This window comes from Centrocercus urophasianus, unplaced genomic scaffold, assembly GCF_019232065.1.
Source record: "Centrocercus urophasianus isolate 14NV4802_14NV808 unplaced genomic scaffold, USGS_Curo_1.0 seq_13, whole genome shotgun sequence".
NCBI classification, from domain to species: domain Eukaryota; kingdom Metazoa; phylum Chordata; class Aves; order Galliformes; family Phasianidae; genus Centrocercus; species Centrocercus urophasianus.
In genome coordinates, this window is record NW_024884475.1 from 54,298,767 (window position 1) to 54,318,397 (window position 19,631).

General features: G+C 43.8%; 1 protein-coding gene across 3 annotated transcripts in view; it reads left to right on the forward strand.

The window, feature by feature from the left end:
- Nucleotides 1-19,631, forward strand: part of GPRIN3 (GPRIN family member 3) — an 80,831-nt gene that overhangs the window by 28,133 nt on the left and 33,067 nt on the right. Inside the window, exon 1 of one of the 3 annotated variants that reach the window (XM_042812377.1) lies at nucleotides 17,074-17,204. The exons of 1 other annotated variant lie outside the window; for it this stretch is intronic. The gene's annotated coding sequence lies outside the window, so the exon portion shown is untranslated. Of the gene's footprint in view, nucleotides 1-17,073; nucleotides 17,205-17,801; nucleotides 17,879-19,631 lie in introns of those variants that run through there. One more of the 3 variants, XM_042812376.1, reaches the window with a different exon arrangement.

A 19,631-nucleotide genomic window follows, 5' to 3' on the forward strand; every position in this document is an offset into this window, starting at 1 on the left:
CAGGAATAGCCAAGCAAATGGCCAAAGTGGAATACTTGATGGAGGTGGCAGTGACTTGAAAGAACACAGCATGGAGAAGGGCAAACAGATTTAGCAAGTAGAAATGCCCTGAGAGGATCACCCTGGGAAGGACAGAAAAGGAGTTTGGAGCTGTACTGACTACTGTTGCTGTAACTTCCAACAGTTGTGGGTTTTTTTGTTGTTGTTGTTTTTTTTTTTTACCCTTGCGTATCTCAGTAGTCTTGTAAGAAGATATACTCTTGCCTGCCTCCAAAGTTCAATCTTTCCTCCCAGTGAATGCCAAGGCAGCAACAGACACTGGGGCACTGACCTCAGTAGGTGACAGTCAATTGTATGGGGTCTGAGTTAAAATATGGTAGTAATTTTAAATAGCAGGTGCACTTACATGGGATTTTTACCAAGCACTTAGGTAATGAAACTTAAGTAAGAGCTACGTTCCTTTAAGTCAGGAAGACAAAGAGAGATGGCCTGATCATGGATGAAAAAGTTTTAGTGTTTATGTGGCTCTTGATACAAGTGGATTCTGTCCAAATGTCCAAGCTATCCCTCTGATTCTCACTATGGCTGTTCTGCCACAACAGAACCATCTGTGTTCTATCAGTGGGAGAGTCTGACAGTTAAAAATGATGCTTCTTCAAGCATGCCCAGAGAAATTTATCCACTGCTATTAAAGAGTCACTGGATTGCAAATTGTTCCACTCTCCTACTACATATTATAATTTTTAAGTAATACAGTCAGGATATTGTTATCTTTTGATGATGCTTTATAAAACTGTGATTGTCTGAAAGTCGTAAAGTAGTGTCTTTTTGCATTTTTTGTATTCGTGCTGCTAATTTGTAAGCCAAAGGCCAAATCACAAGGACCACATACATTTTCTCTTGTTAGGAATAGAATGTGCCAGTCAATGCTGATGAAAACTAGCGATCCTTTTGCAAAATGACAGTTCTGTTTATACAAATGAAATATGAAGAAGGCAACAAATTCTGAATAACGTTTAAGAACTGAGCTAGACAAAGAGGTGTCTTTTGTTTGCACAAAAAGCTTAATGAAATTGCTACTTCCTTCCTCTGCACAGCACGCATGTAGCAATGAGCAATTAACTTGATATCTTTGGACTACTCCCAGATTATTTGCCTTTGTTGCATACTCACAGAGGAATGAGTGCTGCTGCTTCCATCTGTACCAGGCGCATGTGGTCAGGTCCTACACTGATCCTGTGGATAACAGGCTGGCCTTTCTAGGATCTGGAATTGCTAGTATGCACTGAAGATGTAATATTCTTTTGCTCTCAGTACTTTACAAGCGACCTGTCTCATGGTTTTAACCCACCTCCAGTTCTCTCTTGACTGGCAAGAAGTGGGTAAGCTCTCATTTCATAAATGAAACCTTCAGAACAGCTGGACTTCTCTGGCTGTGAGCTGCATTTAAGGACTTTGTGACTTACTAACCCCGAAAGATATGTAAGAGGCTGGCAAAGATTCAAGTTCTTTCTATGCTTCTACTTATCATACAGAAGGAACAAAAAACTCTGTCAGCAGATACTGTGCCACTATCTGCTGTTCCAAGATCAGAAAAAGGCTGGTTGAATGAAAGGGGCAAGATAAGATACTGTCCAAGTGATACAATCAAAGGAGATAGGAACCATCTTGCTCCCGATCTCACTGCTCATACTGGAACCAGGCAAGTTACTTGTAGGGGGAAAAAAAAAAAAAAAAAAAAAAAAAAACCAGAATCACAGGATATCCTGCAGTGGAAGAGACCAATCAAGATCAAGTCCAACTCGTGGGTCCACAGGACCAACCAAAATTCAAACCACTTTTTCAAAGTGTTGTCAGACGTTCCTTGAGCTCCTGCGGCTCGGGGCTGTGGCTGCCGCCCTGGGGAGCTTGTTCCAGGTCCTGACCACCCTCTGGTAAAGAATCTTTTCCTGATACTCACCTGACCCTCTCCTGCTGCAGCTTCCATGCTGTTCCCTTGGGTCCTGTTGCTGTCATAAAGAGCAGAGCTCTGCGCTGCACCTGGTGAGGAGCTGTAGGCTGCCATGAGCCCTCCCCTCAGCCTCCTCTGCTCTGGGCTGAACATACCAAGGGACCTCAGCCACTCCTCACACATCTTGTGCCCCTAGACCTTTCTCCATTCTAATAGCCCTCCTTTGGATGCTCTCATGCAGTTTTATGTCCTTATATTGTGGTGCCTTAAACTGCACACGCTGCTTAAAGTGAGGTTGCACCAGAGCAGAATGGGACAGTCCATTCTCTCAACCAGCATTTAGGTATTGTTTGCACTTCAGTAGAGTAATTCAGCAGGACGTTTTACTATCGGGCTTCCTTATCTGCATCTGCTTATCTAGCCTGTATGTTCATGGTTTAGCACAATCTAAAAAAATGCTGTGCAAGTTACTGGAGAGATTCTCATCAAAGAAGGGAGACGCTAACTGATGACGGGTGCAAAATTTCTGAGAGGATTTAGCTCTAAACAGTGGCTTAGTGCAAGAAGGGCAGTGCCAACAAGAGCAATGGGTGCTGTGTGGTGGGTGAAAATATGGAGAGAGACACTTATCAACACCTGCCTATTCAGCTACCCTGTTGACAATTTCAAGTGGGCTTATCGTGTATATCTTGATGTATTGCAAGTGGTGACTGTAAGGGTGTTGAAGCAGTATCTGCAAGCATTCCAGCTGATGGGAAAGGTAGCAGAAGGGACTTGAAGAAGTGCATCGAAGCAGGAATGATATCACAGCAGATAGATGTTTGCACTCTTCAGACCAACCTAGAAGCTGGCATTTGGTGTGAGATGCAGTGAGGCTGGTCTGACACATCACAGGCTGAATCATAGTAGCAGACTGGGATGCTCTGCTTTCATACACAGGTAACTGGAAGAGCCTCATTTCAGGTGCATGGCTTAGAGGCTGGATTCTTACTCCGCCTCATGTCCCTTAATTTTCTAATGTGAGCCCTTGAGGCCAGGAGTTGTGTCACACCAGCTGGGCATTAGTGTAACACAGATCATAATAACTACTCAGGTCGACTGAGGGATGTTGTTGAGTCATGAAATCTCACCATTATGCCTGAAGAAAGTTTGTATTTTCTTTCAACAAAAGTGCCTCTTTCCATTCTGAGAACAGGACAAGGCTAATCACTGTTATTATCTTGTAAGGGAGTGATAAAACACAGTGACACGCATGAGGCAGCTGTCACAGCTTCTCTCAGGCAGCCCATCAGCCCTGTCTGCTTCTTTCCAACAGATGCAATGGCAGTGCTGTGCTGATGTCAGAGACAGGAAGTGCTGTAGGTGGGGCAGAGGACCGTGCAGTTTGTCCCGTTGCCCAAGGCGACTGAGTTTGCACAGACCTTTGCAAGCTGCATGAAAAGACATTATTTCATGGCCCTTGTCTGGCTTAATTATCACTTCAGCAAGATAATTTCATCTCTGTTTTTCCCCCCCTTCTCCGCCTATTCTTTATGAAGGGGTCTCTGGAGCAGAAAAGGTCAACTATGGAAAAAATCATAGCAGAAGTTAAGGCTAAGTAAAGGTCAGGTGATTTGATTTGACTCTTGTGTACGCAGCAATTGTGTTTTCTTCTTTGTGATTTATGAGGGAACTGATGGAAACATCTATATTTAGATGGTCTGATAGATCTCATTATATTATGGGCTCTTGAGACTTCTTTGCTTGAATAAGCCTGATGTCTGCAGAAGGACTGACTGCCCTGTGGCTGCACAGTGCCTCTGCTTTGCTTATAAAGCCCTCTTCAGTTTCTGTCCGTGGGAATGATTTGCATATCCAGAAAGATACGTGGTAGAACAGGCCTGCTCTTACAGGAAGCAAACAGAATGTCAATCTAACCAAAGTGATCAGTGGCTCTGAATTTACAGGAAGATGACAGAAGAGGTTTTATCATTAAGAATTGCTTTATCTTTGTTTATCTTTCTTCTCTGACATCTGATGAATGTGAATTTTTACAATGGTTCACATTCCCCATTTGATCCCAAGGAGTGATTGCAGCTACTCCAGATCAAAATGGATATGGGTTAGGTAAAATATTCGTGAAAATAATAGGAGATAAAAATAGGAAGAAATTTTATTCTCAAAGAACAAGGAAATGCCCTGGAAAAAACAAAGTCAGAGTTTAGGTGGTGAACCATTTAGGCCTTCTGTTACTTGTTTTTTACCTAATACAGACCTTATACCTTACAGCCACTCAGCATGAGAAGCTGTAAGATATAAGAATTCCTTGCATCTCACTGTATGTCCTTAGTGACACAATGCTTCTACAACTGTCTCATCACCTTCCATTTGTTCTATTGGACCATACAGTATGGAACTCACCTGGTCTGTCTCCAAAAATCTGCAAGATAAGACCGCTTATCCATCAAATAATAATGCAAGTGGAAAGTATAGAGGGCTGGGGAGGGCAGACTTGCAGAAACAAATTGGCCTACAGGGAGATTTGGGGTATAAGTCTGGAGAATTAAGGAACAATCATTTCCGTTACAATGGGCTGATTACTGTTGATGACTACCAGAATGCCAGATATCTTTCACAAGCAGGCTGTTGGTTTCTCCTGTCTATTTGTATGCAACACATCACACGTTCATGCTCATGGTGAAAGTGACCTTACACGAGGGAAAGCAAGAGTGAGCCCAACCACTGTGCTGCTCCAAGGCAGCCAATCCACAGCTGATGACTCGTTGCTAAATTAAGCAATAGGCCAGGGTCTGTAGCAGGCATGGAATCAAGGCTTCATAAATCAAATTTCCTTGCAGCAGTAGAAGCTTGCAGGGAAAAAAAGCAAACAGTGCTTTTGTAAACCCTTGCTCATGTTTGGGTTGTTGCTGTTTTTGTTTTTTTTTTCTTTGTGAACTGTTCAGTGCTATTAGTAAATAAATGTTCCAATAGATTTTTCCTAAGTGATAATGGAGCATTTAAGCATTTACATTATTACGGAAACATTTATTGAAACTAAACAGTACAATATGTGCAAAACCCATCTGCAAGAATACTGAAACAGAAGCAGTACAAATGTTGGATCATAATTACTCCTAATTGCAAAATCTTTTAAGCAAAAAGGAATTGAATCTTGAAGCACTTGCTGAGCTTGATTTAGCACTTCATTAGTCAGGTTTTGAACCAGTTACAGAAATGATTTGGAATTCAGTTGGAGTAGCACAGTGGTGAATAATGGGCATGCTTTATGTATGTACCCCTCGTGGAACTAGAGATTCTTAGGACTTCTAAAGTTCAGTTTTGTAAGTCTGAAAACTGAACAACGTCTGAATTTCCTCTTAAATGGGAAAGTCAGTTCTAACTTACAGGTCAGAGGAAACTCAAAACATACAAGCCCTCAGATACTGAAATAGAATCAGAACCTCTCACCGTACAGTTCCGCTGGATATGCGTATATAGCAGACGTTATTTGTAATGCGTAAATGTTTCTCTTTTATTGCATGTGTACCTATCTTTAGATGTGTGTTTATATGTCTGCATGACAAATGGCAACATGAAGTCTATCCTACAACAACCTTTATTTGCAAAAAAACTGATACTCTGAGTCTGCTAACAGTGAGATTCCTGATAGCAATTCTGTTGGTATGTAAAGTATTGTGGAATTGCCCATGAGTTAACAACAAAGAAAGCGTCTTTGTTTAAAGCCTTGTGCAAATGCACAGATGTGGAATAAGGAGTGCCTGCCAGATGACTTTATGGTATCCATCACAAATTGTATAGATCATTCAGTCTTTTCAGGAGAGTCTATTTTCCTCAGGCCACTGGTTTTATTAGTGTCTTGCTGCAATAGTAGCCACTATGTGGTAAGATCCATGAAAATATTTCTTGAATCTTTCAAACCCTGAAAACGACACCCTTCCTTTTCAATAGAACTTGGAGCACCATGTCTTACTGTAGGAAAGCTTTGGTTTTATTTATAGAAACTGGAAGGCCCACTTCTTTTTTCTGAAGCAGAACTGAGAAATAATTGCTTTTTACTTCAGCGTTGCGAAGAGAAGTGACAGAGAACAAGTGAGATTTTATCTGTTACTTAGGTACAGTTCCACAACAGCTTAGGCTAAGTCTATGACCTGTGGGCTTTGTTCTTGTACCCACAATTCACTTCAGGTGATGGAAGGCCCATGGTTTGGGGGGTTGGGAAAGCTGTTACAACTAAAATTAATTATTTGGAGATGCAGATATTTTGCCTGGATTAACCCTCTGGTCCGGCTAGCGGTGAGGCTGGCAAGGAACAATGCAAACTACCCCAAAACTACACTCTGGAATGTTCTTTAGGCAGCTCCTAGGCAAAGACTGAGCCCGTGGCCCCTCTGCCAAGTGATGAGGCTAAATGCCATGAAGCAACTGTACTGAATTTTGTAAATTTTCACATCCTCCACAATAGGATGCTTGCATGCGGAGTGCTTTTGGGGATGGACCTGGAGAACCCTACCTGCCAGCTGGCTATGCCTGGGAATCACTTGAGAGAGTACAAGCAAAATCATGAAGGCATGAGGTCCTGTAGCAGGTAGTCTAGCAGGTTGCATCAGTTTGCAGGAGCTCGAACTTTGCTAGATCAACATTAGTTGATCAGTCATTAGAATAATGACGGTCCAGCTGCTTGACCTGTCTTCTTGGAAGCCTCTGGATTGCAAAACAGTAAGAAAATCTTAAGAAGAGAGAAAAACATCTTAGGTAATTGCCCTATTTTCTCCACTGAATTCCCTCAATATCTTTATTTTATGTTTCCAAAATGTTTGTCCTCGCGTTATACAGGCAGAAAAAGTTTTCTGGCATGAAGCTCCTGGGGGAGATGTCCTGGAGGAGACTACGCTAAGCCTGATCTCAGTGGCTATGGAGAACAAGCACACTGCTGTCCTCTATGGAAACAGGATTAAAACGAGTCAATAAACAGCACGTGTAGCACAAGAGAAATCCACACACTGCTGACTTATGTGGAAAAGCAATGCCTCGATTACTCTACAAATGCATGGCATCTCTCTTTTGTGTGAGAGACTTGAAATGAACTAATTTGTCTTGATTCACTTTAGAATTCTCCTAAAGAGTTGTTAAGATAAAGTGAGCATGTCAAGACACAGCCCAGGCAAGGGGCCCATGCATGTCAAGACACTTGTCATTTTGCAAAAGTCCTGATCAGCACTGCAGTGCCCCTTAATTAAGGTCATAAGGCAGCCCATGGTAAATGAGGAAGCACATACAGATTTCCCTGTGCCCTGCCACTGCTGTCACGCAGTTGCACAATATAAATGAACACAGGAGGGAAAATTACTTTCATTTCTCACTCTCTCTTCATCAATCTCAGCAAATAAGCAGGTTTTTCTCTTCAATCCACTTTTCTCTTAACATAAGTAAATGAAACAAAGAAGAATCTGCCTTTCACTGTGCTCAGCTGAACCTGAGTCCCTTCTTAGCAATGGCACTGAGATCAGAGAAGCATTGTCTGCCATTAACCTAGCCTGAGAGCACAGTGGGATCCAGCTTTGATTGCAGTTTTTAATACAGAGCCTTAAACTCTTTGAGAGATTCCTTAACAGAATCAAGATTTTATGTTTTCTTCTGTTCCCTATCCGCATTTCAAGAGACCCGTTCAGTGCATTGGTGATATCCAATTTATTTTTCTAGTTGTGAGTAATATCTTTTGTTAGTGGTATAAATGGCACCCTTTGCCCTTGGCAAAATTCTTAACAATTCTCCTGCTGCCTATTAAAGCAGTTACATAAATAGACTCACTTCATTAATATCAACTTTTTCAATGACTAATTGAATCTTTCCAATATGTCTCTGAACGGCCATTGAATTATTTAGATTGTGGTGGATATGTAGAAACTCATGGGCTGTGATGTTGAAAAGTCACTGGAGGCAGGGAAAGAACAGGATGTGCTTGACTTACATGTTAGCTGAGATGCTTCAGAAGACTGTGTTCCTGAGAAAGCAAGAAAAATAGGAAGTTCTGATGAGTATTGTCTTGCTGTGACAGTCATGCTTGCTTGTGGGGAGAAGACTTGTCAAAATCATCTGATGTGAATGCACTGGGAAAGAGTAAAGCAAACCAAGAAAGAAAAGGGGAGGAATGTCGATGGATGCCAGCTCAAAATCTGGCATGATATCCTGAGGAAAAGAAAGGCATAGATTGTGACATGGCCTTTACAGAAACCTTAACAACACAAGAACTGAGGATGCTAATTCTTGTTGGGAGAGATTCATTTTTAGTCTCTCAACGAGGATTAGCAGGGCTCATTTATTAAATCATCAGGCATTCTGAAATTTATTCTAGGGCAAAGAATCCAAAATCCACCTGCTGAAGTAGAGAAAGGTTGAGTAATACGAACAAGTTCAGAAGTAGATTTTCTCCATATGTACATGTCCATGCATGTGTAACTAATTCACAGTGCTCTTCAGCTAAAAATGGATTGATTTTTATCTTTTTTATCATTTTGGCAATTTGAATTCTTTGCATGTGTACGCATAATAGGCAATTGTTTGCATGTACAAGGAGATAAACCTATTGCAAGTAGTATCAAAAGCAAACTGTGTAAGCACAAGTTAATCTTGTTAAGACTTACTTAGTCAAATACTTGGTAACTGTTCTTGGTAATTACTGAAGTAATTTTTATCTTTGTCTGTGTTAAAGATTGATGGTGTATACGGCTCAAGACAAGTTATGTAGATGACAGAGTTTCCTTTGGAGGTCCTGCAATGAGTGAGACTTTATTATTGGCTATATCACTGAAGTGGCAGTATACCATCTATTACAGACTGTTGCCATTGTGTCCATTAGCACAATCCACTTAAAGACTAGGCTCAACCAAATTTCCTGTGCTGAAGAGAGTTCACAAACTGCTTTCCCAAAGAGCAATGTGACCCTTTTTAAAGAAGAGCAAGAATAATGTGAAGTAACTGCATGCTCCAATAAAATTGGAGCCATCCCAGTGGAAAAAACAGCTCTGGTGCCTCATAGAACAGGGTATTGGTGTCTCCTGGGAATGGGGTCCTTCTGTGAATACATGAGAGTTAGAAGGAAGCTGAGCAAATACACAGCTACAGATACCAAATATAAATCAATTTACCAAATGTACCAATTATAAATATATTAGTAAGTAAATCACATATTTACCAATATATATATTTTTAATCAGGTTGATGATCTTTCAGAAAATAATTCATTGCCTTAAAAACTCCCACTGTTTTGAGCAGTAAACCATTCTCAAGTAAATTTAAATGGCCATGAGCCTCTCAAACATGATAATTTTATGTGGAGAATATGAGTTGTAGGTAGATATGTCAATGTAAAGTGAGCAGGAGTAGTGTCTTATCCACCCTTTGCAATCTGGCAGTTAATATACTATAGCTCTGTGGAGATGGCTATGATGACTTGCATCTCTCATGTACGTACAGAAAGTAAGCTGACTTTCTCTATTTCTGTAGTCCTTTAACTACCAAAAGTTTCCCAGAGAGCAATGCAGTAAATCTTTTGATTGAGAGCTAAGTAGGTGATAAGAATGTCAAGCCATATTTATGCTTTCATTCTTCCATAACAAGTAAAAATGATTTATATGTGGACAAAGAGCTGATATAAAAAGATGCCTATAAATTCAAAATGTTTTTTATTCCAGTGACATAAAAGTACACTGTTCTACTGGAAATAAGAAATATTCTTTTTCCATGTATTCCAGAGGCAGCACCAAGAGAGAGTTAAATTTCTAGTCATTTTTGAACACTCAGAAACCTTTTCTTTGTGGCTGAACTTAAGGCTGTTTCATGTCATTACTTAATTCTCAGGGTCTTTGCAACTCTCAATAATTAGCGAAAGGAGAGGTAGTTCCATGACTACTTGATGTTGCAGTCATTTGCTTTGTATCTCAGGGCTTTTTGCAGCATCTGCTCTATCTGGCAATGCTGCCTTAGTTCTATGTCCCCAGAATGTCCATTTAACTTTGTTTTGACAGCTTTATGACTGCTGAAGATTTCTGTGTCATACTGGACCCTTTAGATCAGCTTTAAGGCTTTATCTGTTTCTAAAGGCAGACTCCTATCCGTTGTAAATTGCCAGAGATCCATTGATTTCAGTTTACCAATAATGATTTCTTCTTGCCGTGTTACCAATTGGCCTCATTTTTTTCAAGAGCCTAGCTCAGAAAAAAAGTACACAAATCTCTCATTTAAATCCAACATAGTTATGCCTGGGGACTGAGCACTTAAGAAACAGAGAGGGTCCAGCTCCTTTGAAGACAGAAGTCATGTAGTGTTAAGAGTTAGCCATGCAAAACCTCAGCCCAGGTTATATCTTTGAGTTTGTTTGTGTATACCCTCAGAAAGCACTGACCGTGATGACTGAGAACTTTACTTCACTGATATGGAAGTAGTGGAGGAAAGAAGATTGATTCACCTTATTTTTTTTTAGCTTTGGCTTTGCATTCCGTGACAACGTCCAGGATCTCACACCAGCTGAATGTGTTAATGAGCAGGAATCAGCCCCAGGCTTCACGTTTTGTAGTCCATCAGGATGCTATCAGAGAGGAGAAAAAATAGCAGCTGGCTTGGAAACATTTAGCACAATTACAGAAAAGATGAGAGGGTGAAAAATACCATCACATGAGACCTGAGATCATTCCCAGTAAGAGCTTGGGGAAATGTGATTCAGTGGAGACTTACAAGGATGAAGCCTGTTTGTATGTTTAATAGTGGGGTCAGGGCAAAAAGGGGGTTTTGCAGATATTTTAGAGAAGGTAATGTCAGTTGAATTGAACAGAAAGACAATTTCTAGTACTTACGCATTTCCTTAAAAACAGGGAAAATGATTTCTTGCTCTGCAACCAGGAGATATTTCTTGCAAGGCTACTCTTGATTCACCAGACGTTGCCTATCTCATGTTCTGAAGGTGTCCCAAATTCCAAAGGAAAACAAACAACTACTACAAATTCCACATGTTTAAAGAAGGCGTATGTTGATACTCCTAATACAATTCAAACAACCAAAATGGATATGCTTTTAGCTGGGGACTTGCACACAGAATGGTGATGAAAATCCATCTCAAAATGCATTCCGTACATCTGCCTGCCATAAAAAGCTGGGATTGTACAGAAAGGATCCTGCACATATCCCAGAGCAATTGCTTCAGTCCTAGCTTGAACAGGTCATGTCTGACTCTTCGATGTTAGTGACAGAGTTTGAATGCTGCCTGTAGCAAGGAAAAACTTAGAAGGAGCAAACAACAAAAGAACAGTGGAAAATCACCCTAGCAGAAAGAGTTATGAGGACAAACAGTTCTGTGGGAGAAACTCACAGGAAAACCTTGTGCATTCAAGTGAAACTAAGCCAGTGTAAGCTTTATGGTTGAATACTGCTGTGGTGGAGCCCATGGTGAAGGTGCACTGAGGTCACTTGGGGAAAGAGGCTTGGTTGCACATGGGGATGAGGGTGTGTGAACAGACTGAGTTCCTTACAGCATGCATGAATGCTTTAGCAAAAAATAGTCCTGAGACAGAGATGAAAAGGCCTGAGCTACTGCAAATTGAGGAAATGTAAAATGAGTTGGCTTGATCAAATGGAGATAGTTACTTCTGTGGTGAGAAAAAGCAAACAAGCAAAACAAGCCTTTTGAAAGATCAAGCTTAGCTTCCATACAGAGCTACTCTGAGCTAAGTTTGAGCTACAAGTAATTTTATTTTTTTCCCAAAATATTTATTTCCTATTTATTTAGACTAATGGAAGTTATTACCAGTGTCTGGTGTCAGTGATGTTGTTAGACCCATCGCTGAGTATAAGATACAACAGAGGCATGAAAAAGCCAAAAAAAACCTGGAAAGATTGGATGTCTTTATTTTAGATACAACAACATTAAGAATGGTCAAGAGAAAGTAAATCAATTTTTCTTTAATAATTCAAGAATAATTTGCGCACGGACAAATTCAATGATAGCAAGGAACATCACTTCACAATACACAAATACATCACAGACACTTGATAACACACATTTGTAGGATTCTGGTGAGAACTACTAAATACTGGAAACAGGAACATTTACTGTTTCATTTTATACATTATCTTGAATGAATGCAAAGCTTTCTGTTTCAGGGCAGCATTGAGGAATTTAGAGACAATACTGATAGGTGATTTAATTCATGATTTTTTTTTTATCTTTTCAGGCAGCTGGTTCTAAACTGATATACAGTTTATGTCAGCAGTTGTTGTTTTTATAATATTTTTTACATTTAAACAGGATATTCTGCTTCTCGTCTGCTTTTTTTCATCTCCACTCCTTACTGTTCACAGTACTTACTCTCCATGTTTACACCTATATATCTTTTATCTGCTAACCTTGCAGCATCAATTACGTCAGCTTTTTATCTCTCCTGTAATATGAATAGGCATAAATATCCAAGTTGTAGGGAAGGCTACCATGAGTTATAAACTGTCTTGGTAGCCACCCAGGAAAGAATTCTTTTGGTAACATGAGGTTAGATATTAGGAGGAGGCTTTTTACTGTGAAGACAGTGAGGCCCTGGTACAGCTGCCCAGAGAAGCTGTGGATCCCTCATCCCTGGAGGCGCTCAAGGCCAGGCTGGATGGGGCCCGGGGCAGCCTGAGCTGGTGGGGGGCAGCCTGTCCCTGACAGGGGGTTGGAATTGGGTGGGGATTGAGGTCCCTTCCAACCCAAGCCATTCCACATCTGATTCCGTGAGAAGCTTCCATCTTGCCTGACAAAATGGGAGAGCACAAAAGTAGCTGCAGTAACATCATCAAAGGATGTTTCTCTCTGGAGTAATGTTTTTCCACAGACAGCTGATGACACCCAGGGAAGTAGGCAGAACTAGACTGGCAATTAGAAGTAACAAGTACCAAAAATCTGTACAAGTCTACAAGCAATATATAGCAGCCCTGCTTCATAGAAATGCATTGTTGAGATTATTTAATTTCAATTTACGTTTGTCTGCAGCCCTTACAATCACCTCCTAGAAGGTGCTCTGGGTGATTTTCTTATTTCGTGAACTTCTGAAAATATCAAACACATTTGGTATACACAGTTAACATAACATAACTGGAGACAAGGCCCTGAATCCAGAGTTCCCATGTATCTGGTACCACATTAGCTTAATTTATTGCTCACAGTAAGCCACGGTTATCTGAGCAGATACGTTTTTTAGTTATATTATTTGCCATCATTACTGTTGAATACGCACCAGAATACCATGTGGTAAGTACGTAATAAATCAGCTCATTATGTCTATAATCGTTATGATTATGTGTTGTTCCAGATCTCAGTTTTGTTGACATAAAAAGAGGTAAACAGTATAAATTACTGACTCATCAAATGGTAGTTTTAATTTGTTGAGAAGGCAGAGGGTTATTTTTTTTTGCATGGCCTGTTTCACATTTAGAATCACGGTAATGAAAATATAGAATATTTGTGAAACAGGAATAGGAGAATGTGGAATTAATCATACCCAAATGTACTGCACAGACACAAGGTGAAAATATTAGTAACACAACACTTTGACCAAAAGCTTCCTGTCATATGAAATGAATCAAAGAGTGGTTGAGGTGCTTTTCTGTTTATTGAATAGCCCCAGTATATACCGACGCATGGAGATATTCCTCCCTCAGTGCATGACTTTACATTTTCCCTTGCTGAACTTCATGAGGTTTCTGTCAGCCCATTTCTCCAGCCTGTCCAGGTCCCCCCAGATGGCAGCAAAACAATCTGGTGTATCAGTCATTCCTCCAAATTTTGTCATCAGCAAACTTGAAGAGGGTGCGCTCTGCCCCTTATCCAGATCATGAACAGGACTGGACCCAGAATCAACCCCTGGGGTACACAACTTGCTACTGGTCTCCAACTAGTCTTTTGGCACTGATCAGTACTCTCTGAACCTGGCTGTTCAAAAAACTTCCAGTTTTTCTCAGTGCCTACTCACCTAGCCTATGCTTTATCAGTTTCTCTATGAGAATCTTAGGGGAGTCAGTGTCAAATGCCTCAAAGCCACACTGAGTTAAAGGAAGGCCACATCCACTGCTCTCACTTCATCTACCAGGCCAGTTTTTTCATCCAAGAAGTTCTTCAAGTTGGTCAAGCATGGTTTCCCTTTGGTAAAACCAGGCAGACTACTCCTGAAGATTTTCAAAGGCATGTAAGAGAGGCAGTTGACTATTCAGCCTTGAAAGTCACTGAGTCATGCAGGTTCAGCTGGAAAAACTGGGAAGATTTTCTGTGTCAAGCACTTGGAGGACCTGCCTGCAATTCTGAAGCCAAAATAAGACAACTACTGTGATTTGCACTTTGTTGTCACGTGCTTCAAAAACAGTGCCCAAATGTTTTCTTGCAGAGTTCAGATAAAATCCAATCATGTTTCGATTTCAATTAATCCCAAAGTTTATTTCCAAAAAAGAGGGAGGTATTAGCTATAAATATTAAGACAGATGAAATTTCTCTCTTTGCAAACGGTGGCAGAGCCAAATAAGGGCTAACTGGAGACAAGCTTGACTCTCACCTCTCCATGGTGTACATTTCTTCCTAGGTGGGAGAAGTTGCTGTAGAAGGTAACAGCACTAACATTCTTTCAGTGAATTGGGAGAAAGATGCTCAAATGAAAAGATGGCAGTGGGGTTAAAGCTGCATCAGATAAAGCAAAAAGACTGGCTAGCTTAGATGATTAATTGAGTGCTAAGACTGTGATTTTAGTATATTGGGCTAAGGAGAGGGTATGATCAACAGAAAGGTCTGTATTAGGAATCTGAATAAGCAATTTTTTTGCTTAGAAAAGTTTAGGAAAGCCACAATAACTGCCTTCTTGATGTCTGAGGATATCTTTGTAGCACCAAGGCCTGTAAGGGTCTACAGCTACCTCCTCCTGAAAGTCCAATGGCCAATAAAGGAAATTGCATCATCCAGCCTTCTTCTTTAACAAAAAAGAGGAAACTTTTCTATAGTAATATTAATGGCAACAGGGTTAATTCTAGGAAGTCTGGAAATGTTTTTGTAAAAATTATGTCATTTAAGAGAATAATGAGAAGAGTTTGTCAGGCTGATCTGATTCCAGACTCAGAGAAGACAAGGGTAAGGAGTACGCTCTGTAACAGTCCTCTGAAGCACCAAGAAAGGAGCAAGATCGTAACAAGAACAAAGTAGAGTCAGATTCCTAGGAACCCTTGGCTGTGCCAGTACTGTACATCTTTGCTTTTCCTGATGAAGTTTGATGCTCTCCCCACTCTCCCCCTGCAGTGAGGTTCTCTATGTTTGGATGTTCAGGCTCTTAAAACTACTGCTATTTTTGATTTTGGCATATGTGAAGAAGCAGCTGTTGATGGCAGTTATTGAAGATCTAGCTTAAATTTTCCATGGTTAAAGACAGAAAGCCACATTCAGGCATGGATATTACATAAATATGTGCTGACCTCAGTGGCCAGTGTTGGGAAATAAGTTGCACACTCCATTGTAGGAAACAGAAGAATCACAGAAACATAGAATATCCCAAGTTGGGAGGCATCCACAAGGATCATCAAGTCCAACTCCTCGGTCCACGCAGAACCACCCAAAATTCAAACCTTTGTCCAAACACTTCTTGAACCCTAGCAGCTTGGGGCCCTGACCACTGCCTGGGGCAGCCTGTTTCAGGGCCCAATTACCCTCTGGATTAGAACCTTTTCCTAACACCCAACCTGACTCTCCCCTGATGCTGCTCCATGCCACTCCCTCGGGTCCAGTTGCTGTTACCGCAGAGCAGAGCTCAGTGCTTCCTCTCCGCTCCCTATGAGGAGCTGAAGGCTGCCATGAGGCCTCCCCTCAGCCTCCTCTTATCTGAACTGAACAAGCCAAGAGACCTTGGTTAATTCTTATACATCTTGCCCTCTAGTCTCTTCCCGAACTTCTTAGCCCTCCTTTAGACACTCTAATTGTTTTATGTCCTTCTTATTATTGCGGTGACCAAAACTGCATCCCGTGCTCCAGGTGAGGCCACACCAGCACAGAGCAGAGTGGGACAATCCCTTCCGTGCTGGGCCTGGTGCACCCCAGGGAATGTTTGGCCCTTTAGACTGCCAGGGCACACTAATGCCTCAGATTCAGCTCGTAATCAACCAGAACCCCAGATCCCTTTCTCTGGGGCTGTTCTTCATCTTATTGTCCCCAGTCCATATGTGTATTCAGGGCTGACCCATCCCAGATGCAGAATCTGGCACTTTTTAAACTTCACGTGGCTGGTGACTGCCCAGACCTCTGATACGTCAAAGATCTCTTTGCAAGGCCTCTCTACTCTCAAGAGAGTCAACAGTTCTTCCCAGTTTAATGTCTTTCACAAAGTTATTATTATACCTTTGAGTTTTGCGTCAAAGATATTTGTTAAAAACATTAAAAAGAACTCACCCTAAAATGGAGCTCTGTGGAACTCCACGAATCAGCAACCATCATGTAACCCACGAGTCAAAAAGGTTTAGGATCAATAACTGAGCCTGAGGGTGTTTTGCTGTGCAGTGAAGAACATATGGATCCACTAATACGGATAAAGGGAATATGATTTATTAATGCTTGGGGTGATTAGATATCAAAAGATGATTTGTTGGGTCTTTTAGCCTGCTGTCGTTTTTTGCTCCCCGATCTTTTCCTTGATCGTGTTACAAAACAGTGTAAAAACAGGAGTTCTCCTCACAGCTTCTCCCACAGTATTTCCATAAGGAAAGTGGAAGAGTTGGAATCTCTCTGGTTGAAAACCTGCCCTCAAATCTCCTGGCACTGCAGAACCGTTTCCTGCGAGTGCAGCAGATAGAGATAAAATTCCACGCTGGTGGGAATAGACTGCAATTTGATCAAAGATTTCCAGACAAATATGAGTCCTAACACAAAATGTTTTTCTTGCTAGTATTTTTGTGGGGGTGCTGGTTTCTGTTTGTTGTTGTTTTGGGTTTTTGGTTTTTTTTTTTTTTTGCTCTCTCGCCGCAGGCAGACCGGCCAGCGCTTCACAGTGGCAGCTAAATTTGCCTATCAAAAACAACAATCCGAGCCGAAAGCGTGACAAGAGTCCATCAGTATTTGCATACGCTGCGATCCCACATGCAAATGTGTACAACCCCTTAAGCAAACGGCTCGTTAGGTGCCAAGATAGCAGTCTGGAGGCACACTTTCTCGACTGACACATGCAGGACAAGCACAGGTGGATGAGACTGGTGGATTTCCTACGTGCAGGTCTGGCTCTTCTGTTGCGGAGCAGCCACCCGCCGGCTTTCGCCGTCGGTAGCTTTGCGCTGGGAACGGGAGTGAGCCTGCTCGCGGGATCGCCGGGCGGAGAGGAGGCGATGCGGTGCGATCCCCGGTGCGCCCCGGTGTCTCGGCCACGGCTCCGGGGCCTCTCGCTCAGCTCCGTTTCCTCGACGGAGGGCAGGAGCTCCCCGCGTCCTGGGCCGGCGGCTGCGGGGCCGTAAGAGCCGGGTTGTGCCCGCGCGGAAGCAGCCGCCCGTCCGCCACTACCGGCAACGGCAGGGCAGGAGCCCGGGGCTGCCCCTCTCCGCCGGCGGCCGCGGGGGGGAGCGCTGCCCTGCCGGGGTCCCCGCCTCCCCGCGCCGGACGCCGGCCTGCAGCCGCAGCTCCGAGCGGCCGGGAGGTGCCGCCGCCCGCCCGGCTCGGGTGCCCGAGGCCGCTCCCGCCGCCTTTGCCTCCTCTCCGCCCGCTCCGGCTGCCTCCCCCCTACATTCGCAGCGGGGAGGGCAGCCCGGCGCAGCCCTCCTCCCTCCGCCCGCCCTCCCACCGCCGCGCACCCTGAGGAAGGGCTTGTTTTCCTGGCCGGATGATGAATTTCTCCGCAAGGTCATCCCTACCCGCGGCGGCGGCGCGCCCGCGGCTCCCCGGGCGCTGCCGCGGAGGTAAGGGGCGGGGGGAACGGGGGGAGCGGGAGCACCTCCAACCCCCGGCACATTTGCCCGAGCGTGGAGCGAGAACGGCTGCCCGGGGCTGCCGGACGTGGTGAGGGCCGCCTGCTCGCCCTGCCCGGCTGGGTGTCCTCCTCCGCAGAGGAGCGGGGCTGCGGGCAGCCCTGGGGGCCCGCTCCCACCTTCTGCTGGTTGTTACCGGTGCTTTGGCTCCCGCGCTCTCATCGCGCCCGAGTGCGGAAAACTTTGATCGTGATAACAATTAATAATAATAAGGACGTGCCCTCGCCCCACCCGCCGTGCCGGGTTGCGGCACTCCGGCCCGGCCGAAGGGATGCTCGGCGCGATCGCCACGGCAGCGCTGCGGTCGCCACGGCAACGGCCCGCGGTGGCACAGCGGGAGAAGACCCCGCGAGTTCTCGCAGCGGGTCGGGGCGGCCCGGCCCCCACACCTGCAGCCGCCCTGCGGGGCTGAGCGCCGAAAGGCGACCTCGTGGCCCGCTCCGAGCCGCCGCCGGGCCGCAGCGAGTGGTGGGCGGCAGCGCGGCGCAGGTGGACCGCGAGCTCTGGGCTCCCGCAGCTTCGCTCTCACTGTGCCAGCCGGGGGCTCAGTTGCTGGGTTTTCGACCTGCTGGGTTGCATTTGGTTAACGGGGTGCGTTAAAGGCTTGCCCGGTGCCGCTCACGCCTTTTAGCTAGCCGTTTAGGTTTGCTGAAAGTTTGCCTGGAGCAAACTGGTTTAGGGTCGTAAGTCCCCAATGGGTCTCTTCTTTCTGCTAATGAAGTTAGCGGCCAAACTCGGTGAATTTTACCAAGTTCTGCTGTCCACAGCTCAACCTACTTTTGTGTTCTCTCTGTGCAGGCCTTGGCTTTAACACTTCTTTTCCTTCATCCTACTTTCCTTTTCTCCCAGGAAAAGACAGCAGTGCTACCAGCGGGCTTAACAGAGTTCTGATGGTGATCCCGTAGCCTAACCTCCTGTATAGTACAAAACACAGAGTGTTCCCCACTGAGCTGGAGGCCTGGCCCACCAGCCTCTTTGAATAGCTGTGATTTAATGACTTTAAACGATGGGGAATTTACAGCATTCCTGGGTAACCGGCTCCGATTGTTAATCTCATTGTCAAATGTTAGTATCTTATTTCCAGTTTGAACTTTTCTGACTTCATCTTCTTGCTATGAGATCTCGTAATGTCTTTGTCTGGCAGATTAAATAGCTCTCTAGTTTCAGATAGTCTCTGTGCAAGTATTTAAGGACGGTAATTAAATAGCCATTTAGTGTTGTCTCTGATGAGATAAATAGGCCGCGCTCCTTTGGTCTCTCCCAGGAATACAAAGGCTCCAGAGGAAAAGCGGCTGCTCTTCTCCAGGCCCCCAGAGTGGCCGCCTGCAAAGTGCAGCCACCAGCACGGCACAGTGGCTTCCAGGAAGGCTGCCATTAATGTCACTGCAGAGAGAATGACATCGGGCGCAGTATTCCCCTGTCTATTCACCCAGCAGTACGAACTTTGCTTTCCCACGACCACACGCTGGGAACTTGTGTGTCTGTGATCCCTGCATTTCTAGGCAAGCCAGGCTTTTCTCAGGAGTTGGTTGCCTGTCCTGGAAGGAGTATTTAAACTAAAGTTTCCTACATGCATCACTCTGGATCTGCCTGTATTCAAGCTTTTCTCCCCCTCCTATCACTTCCAGGGAGTTTGCAGTATGCTAACAATAGTCAAGCTCTGGTGTTTCTCCCTCTGCAAATC